Consider the following 14,898-nt stretch of genomic DNA (forward strand, 5'->3'; position numbering starts at 1 on the left):
ATTCGCTTTTAAAATACCAAAATCTCTGGATGCAAATCACACACGTACTTTCTGCGCCCGCCGCTAGAATTCGCTGCTTGAATCGTAAACGTTGCTTGCCACCGTCACGCGCAGATAGCAGCACGAAATAGACGGAAAATTTAAACAAACAAAAACAGCTCCGATAAAAACAAAAATTTAAAAAAAAAAAAAAAAATCCCAAACCACAACTTTGGACCTTATTTTCCAATAAGGAAGTTTAACAAAACATATTTTTAAAATGTTTTAAACATAAAATACATTTAAGTTTCCGCACAAGTTAGAAGTTTTACTACTAGCTATGTAATTAATAAAATAGTAAACCGTAATTTTTTTTAATACATATTATAACACTAAATATATGTATGTATATTTGTTTTTACTTAAAATAAATATTTAAGCCTGTATGTACTTACTACAAAATCCTTAACCTTATTGCGCCGATTCAACATTAATATTATAGTATAATATTATTAATAAAAATTAAAAAAGTTTGTTTTATCATGTCAAAAATTCACCCGTGAGCTTTAGAAGCGCGCGCTCTACCTCTGTGCTACCGAGCCTGTTGGGAAAATAAGGAGAATATGTATTATCATAAGTGCAATACCAAAATTCTTGCGTACCTTAAAAACTGAGAAGACATTTTACTATAAATTTTTAGTTTGCCAAATATATTCCGGGGTAGTTTAGCTTCCAAAAAATTATTTTGGTACACCAATACTTTTAGAATGTTCTAACAGCCCAGCAAGAGTGAGCTAGCAGCCCAGCAGGAGTGAGCTAGCAGCCCAGCAGGAGTGAGCTAGCAGCCCAGCAGGAGTGAGCTAGCAGCCCAGCAAGAGTGAGCTAGCAGCCCAGCAGGAGTGAGCTAGCAGCCCAGCAGGAGTGAGCTAGCAGCCCAGCAGGAGTGAGCTAGCAGCCCATCACGAGTGAGCTAGCAGCCCAGCAAGAGTGAGCTAGCAGCCCAGCAAGAGTGAGCTAGCAGCCCAGCAGGAGTGAGCTAGCAGCCCAGCAGGAGTGAGCTAGCAGCCCAGCAGGAGTGAGCTAGTAGCCCAGCAGGAGTGTGCTAGCAGCCCAGCAGGAGTGAGCTAGCAGCCCAGCAGGAGTGAGCTAGCAGCCCAGCAGGAGTGAGCTAGCAGCCCAGCAGGAGTGAGCTAGCAGCCCAGCAGGAGTGAGCTAGCAGCCCAGCAGGAGTGAGCTAGCAGCCCAGCAAGAGTGAGCTAGCAGCCCAGCAGGAGTGAGCTAGCAGCCCAGCAGGAGTGAGCTAGCAGCCCAGCAGGAGTGAGCTAGCAGCCCAGCAGGAGTGAGCTAGCAGCCCAGCAGGAGTGAGCTAGCAGCCCAGCAAGAGTGAGCCAGCAGCCCAGCAGGAGTGAGCTAGCAGCCCAGCAGGAGTGAGCTAGCAGCCCAGCAAGAGTGAGCCAGCAGCCCAGCAGGAGTGAGCTAGCAGCCCAGCAGGAGTGAGCTAGCAGCCCAGCAGGAGTGAGCTAGCAGCCCAGCAGGAGTGAGCTAGCAGCCCAGCAAGAGTGAGCTAGCAGCCCAGCAGGAGTAAGCTAGCAGCCCAGCAGGAGTGAGCTAGCAGCCCAGCAGGAGTGAGCTAACAGCCCAGCAGGAGTGAGCTAACAGCCCAGCAGGAGTGAGCTAGTAGCCCAGCAGGAGTGAGCTAGCAGCCCAGTAGGAGTGAGCTAGCAGCCCAGCAGGAGTGAGCTAGCAGCCCAGCAGGAGTGAGCTAGCAGTTCAGCAGGAGTGAGCTAGCAGCCCAGTAGTAGTGAGCCAGCAGCCCAGCAGGAGTGAGCTAGCAGCCCAGCAAGAGTGAGCTAGCAGCCCAGCAGGAGTGAGCTAGCAGCCCAGCAGGAGTGAGCTAGCAGCCCAGTAGTAGTGAGCCAGTAGCCCAGCTGGAGTGATCTAACAGCCCAGCAGGAGTGAGCTAGTAGCCCAGCAGGAGTGTGCTAGCAGCCCAGCAGGAGTGAGCTAGCAGCCCAGCAGGAGTGAGCTAGCAGCCCAGCAAGAGTGAGCTAGCAGCCCAGCAGGAGTGAGCTAGCAGCCCAGCAGGAGTGAGCTAGCAGCCCAGCAGGAGTGAGCTAACAGCCCAGCAGGAGTGAGCTAACAGCCCAGCAGGAGTGAGCTAGTAGCCCAGCAGGAGTGAGCTAGCAGCCCAGTAGGAGTGAGCTAGCAGCCCAGCAGGAGTGAGCTAGCAGCCCAGCAGGAGTGAGCTAGCAGCTCAGCAGGAGTGAGCTAGCAGCTCAGCAGGAGTGAGCTAGCAGCCCAGCAGGAGTGAGCTAGCAGCTCAGCAGGAGTGAGCTAGCAGCCCAGTAGTAGTGAGCCAGCAGCCCAGCAGGAGTGAGCTAGCAGCCCAGCAGGAGTGAGCTAGTAGCCCAGCAGAAGTGTGCTAGCAGCCCAGTAGGAGTGAGCTAGCAGCCCAGCAGGAGTGAGCTAGCAGCCCAGCAGGAGTGAGCTAGCAGCCCAACAGGAGTGAGCTAGCAGCCCAGCAGGAGTGAGCTAGCAGCCCAGCAGGAGTGAGCTAGCAGCCCAGTAGTAGTGAGCCAGCAGCCCAGCAGGAGTGAGCTAGCAGCCCAGCAAGAGTGAGCTAGCAGCCCAGCAGGAGTGAGCTAGCAGCCCAGCAGGGGGGTTCTCGTCGTCTGCCACTCTTCTTCTCTTTCTTGGCTCCCACCATATTCCGTGTACTAAACTTTTATTAGCCCTACAGATGAGAGTACTAATGTATGTATTACTTTATAAATATAAGTTTACACCAGAACTTTCAATGATGACAGTAGGAACAAACCAATCAAATATTTATTAAGTTCAAAATTACATTATTTTAAATATATACAAAAAATATTAATATAGGTCTTCTGAGGACCAGCAGAAAAAAAAGCCTAACACAGTACTTTTAGTGACGTATAAACGTCTTGTAAAATTAAAATAGGTTTTTCTCAAGAAACATTAATTTGTTATTTTTTTTATTTTTTTACATACCGGCTTAAACATTTCTATTCAAATTGAACATCGCGTCATCGCTACTTTGACTTTGCTAGGCACTGCACCACGCAGATTTAGTAGGTAGCTGTCGTGAATATGCAGGAACATTTAACGGATTTGGAGCATGTTCAAAGCGCAGAACCGCATCAAACAACGGGCAAGCAACGAGCCAGCCCAGGAATCTTGCCACCGGTTCCTGGAAATAGCAGGGCCAATGCATCAAAAAGGGGGAAGAGGGGGAGGTCTGATAAAGGGCTTTGGTGGGCGCGAGGTCTGAAGGACTGGCATCCCCACCTGCACAGGCCGAGCGGACTAATTACGCCTCGTCATTAACCTTTAAACTCAGGAACTCCTCCGACTGCCTGCCCGCGCCGGGAAGCCCCTGCTAATTAACCCGGAGTACAAATTACGTCGAAAGAAGCCACTCGTATACCTGTGCACAGGCTCGAAATGGAGTTGCTACGAACGCTGCAAAGGCGACGCTGAAATAATTTGTAACCTGTTAGTTGGGCTCTTTGCCCCGTTTTTAGACTTCTTAATATGTTTGTCATTTGTCATTTTGAATTATGTTTTGTGGTTTGGTATGAAAGTTTTTTTTTTTAAAAAAAGCGCGTAGAGTTCTATAATACCTGATAGTTTTCAGTTTTAACACGCCGTAAAGTATTAGTGAGTTACTTCATCTCGGGGGAAGACTAATAGTTAAGAATCGTATCACTTCTCAGAAAAGGTTCGTTTCCCTCACACTGTTGTCAGTTACGCCCAACGTTATGCCAAAATTGTATTCTGTCACTTTCTTAAACTTAAAATGGGAACTGTTCAAATTGATAGATTTATTACTTTAAACACTTTCACGACTATGATATTATTAACTCGTTACGGGGGAAAATTCGAGACGTTGAACTCGCCGAGCGAGTTACGTGGCGAGTCAATGATACACTGTCAGTTACTAACAGACTAGCTGACCTTCACCCCTTAGCACGAAGCAGACGTCAACAAGAGCCCAAAGTTGCGTCCTATGCCAAGAAAATGAACACTCAAGTTGTGTCGCAAGCTGTGGTGAAATGTATGAAAATGGTAGCCCAACACACAATCCCCTTCATAATGTTTCAAGTAAATATATAAAAAAAAAATATGGAAAAATAAAAAAAGGTAACGCGCGTTTTTAAAGTTCAACCCCACGCACCAAGTTGGTTATTTTATTTTCTTCGAATTTATTGTACTGCCACGATAACTCTCTTGCATTAACTGGTTTCGTCAAAACTACTTTCATCCAATATTAATTGTTTTGTTAAATAGTCGCGCAGGTGTTCATTTGTGACATTTTCAAACTCGTGTAGTCAAATAGGAGGTGAAAATTTGCGACAACCAAACAAATGCAGCTATCGAGTGTTACCGAGACGATATACAGGAAAGGCCACAAAAAATTGGTTGTCTGTAAAGTAGGTTTACGGACGATAGTTTAACGTGACAACGTCATAACAAAACATTGATGAAATGATTGCATACTTTTATGAATAAAATTGAATCATTTTTATTGAATTATCACTATTTTGTATGGACACAAAGGAGTGAAATTAAATCTACAATTTAATTGATAAATTTACTTTTATTTGCACTCATTAATTCAAATATGTTTATTACTTTAACGAACAGATTATTTTAACTATAACTTTTATACATGTTTGCTATTTAACTTCTTCCAATCTGTGTTATTGTTAAGGATAGGACGATGATAGGAAAAGTAGGAAACGAATGGAAGTGTTTCAAGTTTAATTTGCCTCGAAGAAGTCAAATCGATGGTTGTTCCAATCGATTGGAAGAGAGATAAATGCGGCGCAAACGTACATTGAGCGTAACGGGACAAAGCGTAACGGGATAATGTACGTAACGGGACAATGAGTCATCATTTTTCGTGCGTGCAGCCGGCTTTCATCGATGTATTAGACGTTGTCACGTCAAAACCAGTAATGACAAGAAAATGAAACAACTGACGAGGAGTGTGAGACACAGCTGTTACTCGTTTAAAACTGTGGGATGTTAGGTCCCCGCCTACCTGTACATACAGCGGTGTACAGAGCTTCAGAGGATATCACGTGGTTTTAAACCTGCTCGACATATCGTGTGGTGTCCATTTACGGAAAGCATTTAGAAATGCGCTGAGGGTGGATAGATAGCCCTAGTTCTGTTTCCGTATTTCGTTTGTAAACTGTATTTTTAGAAGAGTGAATATGGCTAAAACGCGTGTTTTCATGATAATTTTTAGATATGAAACATTCGGCACAGATTGTTGAAAGTACCCAAGTGACTTGCATTACACCTTCATCTTCATTCCTCCGCCATGCAACGTAATGGTTACCGCTCATATCTCATAGTTGTTCTACGCACGACGAGAAGACTGCGCGCCAATTCTCACCCTTGCGCTTAGAGGCGATATTCCAAGACACAGATATAAGGGTTTAGGTGTTTAACAGGCTACACGTGTTTCCTAACCGTATTCCTAGTCCACGATAGGACACGACCAGTCCCTTATTTTTAGGGATAGGATTTTGGTGTCCTATCCGTGGCCGATCTGCTGCGCAAATTCAGCGCATGCGCAGAGCTCACACTTTTCTGTTTATTTCGTCCAGATGTCTGACCCGCGTCTGACGCCATTAACTCGTATATAGTCACTTTCGTGAACATCGGGGGGACGTTCCAAGATTGCTGGTGTGCCAAATGAAACTTTATAAAGCGAAACTATTCTTGGATACATTATGTGCACCTTGATGGTCATAACAATAAATAATCACAACTTGAAACGTACTTGAGAAAATTAGAATAACACTATTTAATTCATGTGATGATGCTGCTATTTCCAGTATTTTGGCCGTAACAATTTCACCGATGTTTGCGAAACGTCCGCTAGAATGCGCTGGAACCAGTTTCTAGCCTCGCGCAGGACAACGTATGACGATTTGTTTCCCTACTGGTATTCGGTTCTGGAATAGGTGTAGGAACTGGAAAAATTCGTGGTTTCGATTACCCCTAGGATGGACTCCACGATCCTCTATGTACGCGGGAAAATTACACCAGCTCATTGGCTACTGACTCGTGACACCCTGCTAAACTGGGATGTTTGTGATTAGATACTTCTTCCGTTGAGGGTCATTCATTGGCTCACAGTCCTTCAGGCAAACGATGTTCCAATTACTGAAGCGGCAATAAGTAGAGTCCCGGAAATTTCGTGGATTCCTCTGGCCTCAGGATAGAATCCAAAGTTATAGGTGTGCTCGACCCATGTTTACTTTCCCATTGGTTGATTTCTTAGCGAGAACCTTTTTATCCTTGTTATTTGGCACTACCTGATTAGCTTACTTCTCTCCTAGCTGGACATCGTTGGCTCACGGTCATAGAGGGGCGTGTCCAGATAACTGCGGTCCAATCATGAACGCAGTGCGACAGTGTGGAAGTTTGCATTCTAGCTTGCGACTAAATGAATGCGCGAAAATTCCGTGGCTCTAGCAATAAGTAGGGATAGGAAAAATTCGCGGGTTCAATGACCTGCAGGATGAACTCCATAGTTCTACGTACACTCGGTCAAATGCCACCCACCCATTGGCTGCCGTCTTGTGAGACGTTCCAACGTAGCAGCCTGTGATTTGATAAAGCTTTGGTCGGGCGTTTCTAATTGGCCCAGATACATCCAGGTGAGTTGTGAGCCAATAGCAGAGGCAGCACTGAGGTGTAACTATTTGTATTTTAGCCTGTCGCGAATTGAACCCACGAATTTTTCCTATCCCTAGCAATAAGTTCCACGCACTTGGATTCTAGCCTATTTCGAAATGAAATAGCGAATGTTTCCGGTCTCTAGGAACAGGGCCGGCGAGTCAAGGCGGCGCTGGTTCGTTGCCTGGCCAGAGCTCTCGGAGTGCCCTGGAGGCAACAGCGGGCTTCTGGGCGTCGCCCCGCCCCGCTAACACGGATGGCGGGCTGCTAAGGTTTCAGGACGAACACCTGCCCGTCGGCGGGAAGATGCCAGAGGGTTGTTGTTGTTGTTGTCTCGGGCCACGCCCCTCTGTCGCCGGTCGAGGCGGAAGAAGCCGAGAATAGCCGCCGTCCGGGCAGGACGGGGGGTCGCCGCTGGGCCAGAGGAGGACGCAGTGAAGGAGAGAGGGAGAGAAGGAGAGAGAGGGGGAGAGGTTGAGTGGGGGAGAGGGAGAGAGGGAGAGATGGAGAGGGATTGAGGTTGAGTGGGAGAGTGGGAGAGAGGGAGAGAAGGTGAGAGAGAGAGAGGTTGAGTGGGGGAGAGGGAGAGAGGGAGAGAGAGGGAGAGAGATGGGGGCGATGGAGAGAGGGAGAGAGGGAGAGAAGGTGAGAGAGGGTGTTCCTTTCAGTCCTCCCGAGGTGCGACGAAGCGCGTCAAGGCTGAGCTTGGCGAGCTATAACTAACTCCAGCGGTGAATGCGGCAGCAACTCCAAAGGCCACTCAGAGCAACATAAGACCAATGGCGGCTTCAGGATAACTTTTTCGGGAGGGGCTATCGCACAAAGAAAGGTCGTAGTTTCAAACAATGAAAGTGGTCAGAGATATTGGCCTTGGAATATTGTTTACAAATTACAAGGGACCGGAAAAATTCGCGGTTTAGATGACCTTCAGGATAGACTGCACATTCCCCTATACACTCGGGCAAATAACGCAAGTTCATTGGCTGCTGACTTGTAAGTCGTCTCAGCTGGTTTGTCCGTGATTCGTTCCTTCTTTGGTTGAGGGTTTATAACTGGTTGAGATTCGTCCAGATGAACAGTGAGCCAATAGCAAAATCATTATAAAGGTATATGTATTTGAATTATAGACTATCGCCGAATGAATCCGCGAATTTTTCCGGTCTCTACAAATTACAGGTTTCAAATACAGAACCTTAGTAGCTCCATGCAACTTTTGATGAGATAAAAGTTTAACATATGAAATTAAATATTTAAGTAAACATAAATATACACTAATCAATAAAATTGATCTCGGGAGGAGGTATGCCCCCCCCCCCACCGCCCCCCTTCAGGAGCCGCGCTTGCCAAGGACATGGAGGAAAACGATACTGTCGGGTCCCCTCCCTCGTTATTTTATGGACAACTTTTCAAAATCATTAATGCTTTTTTTTAATACTATAAACGATATTGTTACGTGATCTGTGCGTATTGCGTAACTCGAAAGGTTTCCAACATGGCCCCCACATTCGACTACGGGCCCTTCACCCAGGATCGGAGACGGGAAATGCCCCCCGCCTCCCCCCCCCCCAAATTTTACAGTCACGTGCTACATTATAATTATTGCATGGTTATTTCTTATCCACACTCTTTATAGAATGTTATTTAACCTGAAAATACAGGGTATAATAAATTATGGTTACTATTTTATAAGTCCGAACTAAGCTTTATTAAAAAAATTATTTTACTTTAAAATGACCACAGCAAGTGTGTATATTTATTTCACACGCTGAGATAAGAATAAACAGGCCCGGGCCCTGGACTCAGGGGTCCACCCAGCCCCACCCTTGTGGGCGCCGTGGTTTCGAATGAATTCTGTTTACGGTATACTTAAAATTTTCGTCCTATCAGCGCAAACCCAAACATTTAAAAACTTCTTTGAACTCACCCGGTGCCCTGGTTTCCCGCAAGCCCCCCCCCCCCCCCCCCCCCGCCCACCATTTTTTTCCTGTCCCTCTCGAAGGCCCTTATTGTAATGACTTCTCTAAGAAATAAGAAGGGGTTTTTTGTGTGTTAATTACGTTAGTACCATATGAATCAAACAGCTACATTGTTCATACTGGGCATACAGTCTGCCATCTGTCGGACTGACGTTTTCACACAAAAATCTTGGAGCTGTCCAAGTCCTTGGCGTATCTGGTGTATTTGGTTATAGCTAGAGACCGGAAAAATTCGCAGATTAATTTGGCGATAGGCTAGAATTCAAACACATATACCTTTTAGATGATTTTTCTATTGGCTTACTGTTCATCTGGACGAGTCTCGACCCAATTATAAAACCTCAACCAAGGAAGGATCGAATCACAGACAAATCAGCTGAGACGACTTACAAGACGGCAGCCAATGAACTTCCGTTATTCGCCCGAGTGTACAGGGGAATGTGCAGTCTATCCTGAAGGCCATCGAAACCGCGAATTTTTCTGGTACCTACGTATAAGTAGAAACCAGAAAAATTCGCGGATTCATTCGGATATGGGCTAAAGATCAAATACATATATCTTTATAATGATTTTTCTATTGGTTTACTGTTCATCTGGACGAATCCCAACCAATTATAAACGCTCAACCAAAGAAGGCTCGAATCACAGACAAACCAGGTGAGGTGACTTACAAGTCGGTAGCCAATGAATTTGCGCTATTTGCCCAAGTGTACAGGGGAATGTGCAGTCTATCCTGAAGGCCATCGAAACCGCGAATTTTTCCGGTCCCTACGTATAAGTTGGATATCCACTCATTCATTGTTCAGACACTACTTGCATCATTATTTAAGTAAAGTTTCTGTTTAACTGCCTACTGTTATAATATATTCAACTTATTACATTATATGCAGGTTTCTCGCTTAACTCATGTGAGGTAGAAGTGGCAGAGTGGGTTAGACCATAACACGTAAACAAAACATTTTGTGATTTCAAATCTATCCATAATTTTTTTTGTTTCGAAATTAAGTAGATTACATTTTTGTTTAAACAATAAAAGACTTCAAAATTTTTTAAAGTTACCTAGAATATTAAGTTATAACCTTGTCCTACCTAGCTTTATTAGCATACTCATATATGTTTAGTGAGGACTGTATTGAAGGAGGCGTTAAACGCTACTAGCTCGGATTGTATAGAATAATTTATTTGTTAGAATAAATGTGTCGCATCGCACCACGGCAGTCATAGACCTTTGTAAATGCGTTTAATTTGAAAGTTTATCTTTGCTAGTTTAATTTCTTTTACTCTAGAGCTTGATTAATTAATTTTTTTTTGCAATGTTACGTATTACGAGGTTGAGTGCATAAAAACGTTCTTAAATACAAACAAAATAGAACCGTGAACACCTGTTATTGACGGTGTTTTCATCCGACACATATTTTCATACACTACTGCCTCTAGCGTCCGCGCCAGTAACAATTTACCGTTAGTTCCTTCTGAGCCCGCTAGATAGCAGCAGCAGTGTTCGAAGCGCGCCAATGTTCCCCGAAGTGGCCGTAGTCGATAAATTGGTTACGGTACCATATTATAGTGTAATTGGCAACAATTGTTTAGCATAATTTCGTAATTTTTATCCACACTAATATTATAAAGAAAGAAAGAGAATTTGTTAGTTTAAAAAAATATTGCTGGACATACTTCAAAATTTGTTTCACTGTGTTAAAACTACATTATTCCAGGTAGGCTTTCATGACGCAATCAATTTTACACATGAGGATGAGACTTCCAATTTCCCTATGCAGTCCTCCGCATACAACTCTGGCTTAACGACCTTGAAACCTTGGTTAAATTAATGGTAGATTAAAACAAATCTCGCCAAGTCCCAGAATCTAAATCTCACTACCAGACGTCTTAGAACACCTAGAAATGTAACTTTAAATAATACTTAACTCCAGACTCAGAAACAACCACATACCTGAGCTTAACCATCGATAGAAAACTTCGTTGGAACACACGCATAAACTCAGGGGTCGGCCATGGGTAAAATACATCTGTACCCATTACTGAAGAGCAATAAATTACCAAGGGCGAAGATTCATTAAAATACTAATATATGCTTCTACAGTTCGCTCAGCTTTCGTGTACGAAGACGAGGTCTGGGATAATGTCTCAGGCATCAGAAACACTTTTAACAAGTTATTCAAAACAAATACCTCCGCATAATCGAGAATGTACCTACACGAATGCTACTACTTCCGTACACTTGCCTACCAAACATTTCATCAGGCAGCTATGATCATCAGAATAATGTAAATCTATAGATAATCTTTTCCACTTCGGCGCAAAAATTTATTAAACTCTCTGTATTACCATCAAGTAAATTTGGTGCCCCCTTAATTTTTTCTTACGTAGCTTTTTTATTTTTGACGTAACAACGTCTAATTAATCGATGAACGCCGGCTGCACGCACGAAAAAGTGTCCCACTACGGAAGTCCCACTACGGATGTGTCCTGTTTGCTCATCGTACGCATGCGTGGCATCTCTCTTCCACTCGATTGGAACAACCATCGATTTGACTTTTCAATCATATTTTCGTCGTTTGAATTATTAATATTATGTAATTTAACGATCGTCCACCGATTTTCAGCACAATCGGTACGGTTATTTAAAAGTAATGTTGAATATTCAAATACGTTTTTAACCAACAATGGTGTTTTACAGTTACAAATAATAATTCAAATTACACCCGGGATCTTTTGCACAATGTTTTAAAAAATATTGTAACACATTATAAATAAGTTTGGTGTGTTTGGGATGCGTATTTGTAATAAAATCGTGTTATAAAAACGAAATAATATTATTCCCCTAACGTGAACAAAATTTTTATAAATATGTATATAACATCTGAAACTAATATTTTTAATATTTTTCAAGTATGGTCTCGTGACCGTGCGGTCAGCATAGCTACCTTAAAGTGTAACAAAAAAAATGTGTTAATAAAAATCTATTGAATTGAATTGAATCCAATCCAAAGGTTTTCGGTTCGAATCCCGGCAGCTGCGAAATTTTTTTGTACTTGTAAAAATAAATATGCCGCACGCAACATTTCAAAAGTAATAAATATATTTGAATGGATGAATGCAAATAAAAGTAAATTTATTAATTAAATTGTACATTTCATTTCACTCCTTCTTTGTATCCATTCAAAATAGTGATAATTCAATAATAATTATTCAATTTTATTGAGAAAAGTATGTAGAGATAGATTTTATCATACAAAAGATAGAAAAATTTAAAAAAAATTTCTTCCTCAAAGAATATAATATTTTTAATGCCTAAATTGTTTGGTTGCAAAAACCTATTACGTCTCAGTCTCAGGCCGAATATGATATTTCCTTTTCTTCTGGATGAATCATTTCATCAATGTTTTGTTATGACGTTGTCACGTTAAACTATCGTCCGTAAACCGACTTTACAGACAACCATTTTTTTTTTTTTTTTTTAAATTTCCGCTGCTAAAAAAGCCCTTTGACGGCGGGACAGGAGTCCACATCCCGTATTTGGCGGTTCCGCACATAGCAGAGCGACTGTCCACGCAGTTCTCATCCGCCATATTGCTTGACGCTCTTGTGAACATTGGCGCGTATTTCAAAAAATTTAAGTGATTGTTTTATACAAGCATTTAAAAGATAATCGAATGTACGAGAGTTTGACTTTATTTTGTTTTACTGTGCTTATTTTATTAGTATGAGCAGTTAATACTTGAAGGTTATTCAAGGAACGGTTTACAGTTAACTTTAAATTGGAGGAACACAAAGAATAAATGCCCGGTCAAGAAAGGCTAATCCCTTATTACCACGGACATTTTTTATAGCGCTACAGTTGCTTCCATGTAAATGTACAAACTTACAAATATCTGCAAGATTTTCAAGATTATTTCAGTTTAACTTGCAAACAAATTTTTACAGTGTACGCGGCGCGGTTTTCGCCCGTGCGACAAACAAGGGTAAACAAATGCAAAATATTTCTTGCCAATGCGTAGGTATTTACCAAACATATGGCAGCCATCAATACTTGTATGTTTCTATTAAATATGTTCAATACAAATTAAATTTCAGATAAAAAAAAATCACTGTGCATGAATACTTTTAGAGCTTGCACAGACAAATTTATTAAACAAAGCTTGACAATGCACGAATGATAATTATTGTACTACCAATCCACCCATCTTTCGAAAACAAAGTTCTGACGCTCCTTACAATAACGTCGCGCGCGACATTATGTCGCGCTGACGTCAGAGGTGTGTCATAGGCCACGTCACACTGTCAAATATTTGTCTGCAATACAGTTGACAACAGAGTTGGAGGGGAAGTATTGGACGGAAAATGGCTTCCAATTTTCTCCATCAAATACTTATATTTGGACAAATAACCTAAAATATGTTTTAAATCATGTCGCAATATCAAAGTTTATTTTTGTCTGAGCATTTTCAAACTTTTTTTAATTTATATTTTTATTTTGAAATTAAATAAGCACAACAGTGAAAGGGTGGAATTTTTTAACTTGTTATGCTATTTTTGCATTTATAAATTTTTAAAGTTTAAATTCATTTCACAATAATATTCGTTACAAAATGAAATAAATGTTCAGTGGATTTTTTATAGTCATTGAAACAAATTCTTTATACACAATAAGTAATATTTCTCTCGCACATTACTTACTTTTTAATATTATTCTTTTAGTTATTTCACTTCTATAAAATCTTTAATCGCTCATGTGTTGGTCGTCATTTTAAAGAATTTTTGTGACGGAAACGGATTTCTTTTCCGTTTTCACCAAGCACGATTTTGGTTGATTGCATCCAGCATCCAAGATATTTTAGAACCGGTTCTATATACAAAACATTTGATGGAAACTCAAGTCATCCAACATGTCAAACAAACACGGCTAGTTACGTTTTTTGTGACGTCATGACTAGGGACCGGCAAAATTCGCGGTTTCGATGGTCTTCAGGATAGACTGCACATTCCCCTGTACACTTGGGCAAATAACGCAAGTTCATTGGCTGCCGTCTTGTAACTCGTCTCAGCTGATTTGTCTGTGATTCGATCCTTCCTTGGTTGAGGTTTTATAACTGGTTGGATTCGTCCAGATGAACAGTAAGCCAATAGAAAAATCATCTCAAAGGTATATGTGTTTGAATTCTAGCCTATCGCCGAATGAATCCGCGAATTTTTCCTGTCTCTAGTCATGACCCTCACACTTGATTGGACCCAACGTATTGAAAGGTGTTGTTAGGAGCGAACACTCGACAGTGTGGCAGGGCCTTTAGAACGATATTCGCTTGCAACGCATCTCCCCCGGCGCGCTGCTGTGTCCACAGTCAGCACGGGGGAGAAACTCTAATAGCCGAGACTGAGACCTAATTTTTTAAAGTAGGTTTGGACCCTTCCGCTAGATAGTAGCTTTCATAATATATTGCTGACATAGCTACATTGACTGTGAGAAGTAATGCATCGGCTACTATCAGGCAAACAAAACCGTGAAAATGATTTCATTTTATTTTGGTAGCCACATGCTTTGTGGTGTCACACCAGAAATTTTTACATCTCCTCATTTACATATATATATATAACATGACTTTTTGTTAATACAAAACAGCCTTAAGTGTATTTCGCACAGTAGAAATCATTTAGTATCAAGTAGATAAATTAACATAATTAGCCTAAAAAAATTTTTTATCAGAATTTCTATCCCGAGTTTTTGTTTGCTGGTAGTTACGGGCCCGCCCAACAGATAGCGTCACATGTCGCGCGAAACATGGTATCAGTAGAGACCGGAAAAATTCGCAGAATCATTCGGCAGTAGGCTAGAATTCAAACACATATACCTTTTAGATGATTTTGCTATTGGTAGAGACCTGCAAAATTCGCGGATTCATTCGGTGATAGTCTAGAATTCAAACACATATACCTCTTAGATAATTTTGCTTTTGGCTTACTGTTCATCTGGACGAACCTCAACCAGTTATAAACCCTCAATCAAAGAAGGATCGAATCACAGACGAACCAGCTGAGACGACTCACAAGTCGGCAGCCGATGAACTTGCGTTATTTTGCCCGAGTGTACAGGGGGATGTGCAGTCCATCCTGAAGGCCATCGAAACTGGCGAATTTTTTCCGGTCCCTAGGTATCAGTTTTCAAGTGTAGTAGTCGCACGTCTGTAGGTCCACAACACGGGGGGGG

This window comes from Bacillus rossius, chromosome 11 (genome assembly GCF_032445375.1).
Source record: "Bacillus rossius redtenbacheri isolate Brsri chromosome 11, Brsri_v3, whole genome shotgun sequence".
NCBI lineage: Eukaryota > Metazoa > Arthropoda > Insecta > Phasmatodea > Bacillidae > Bacillus > Bacillus rossius.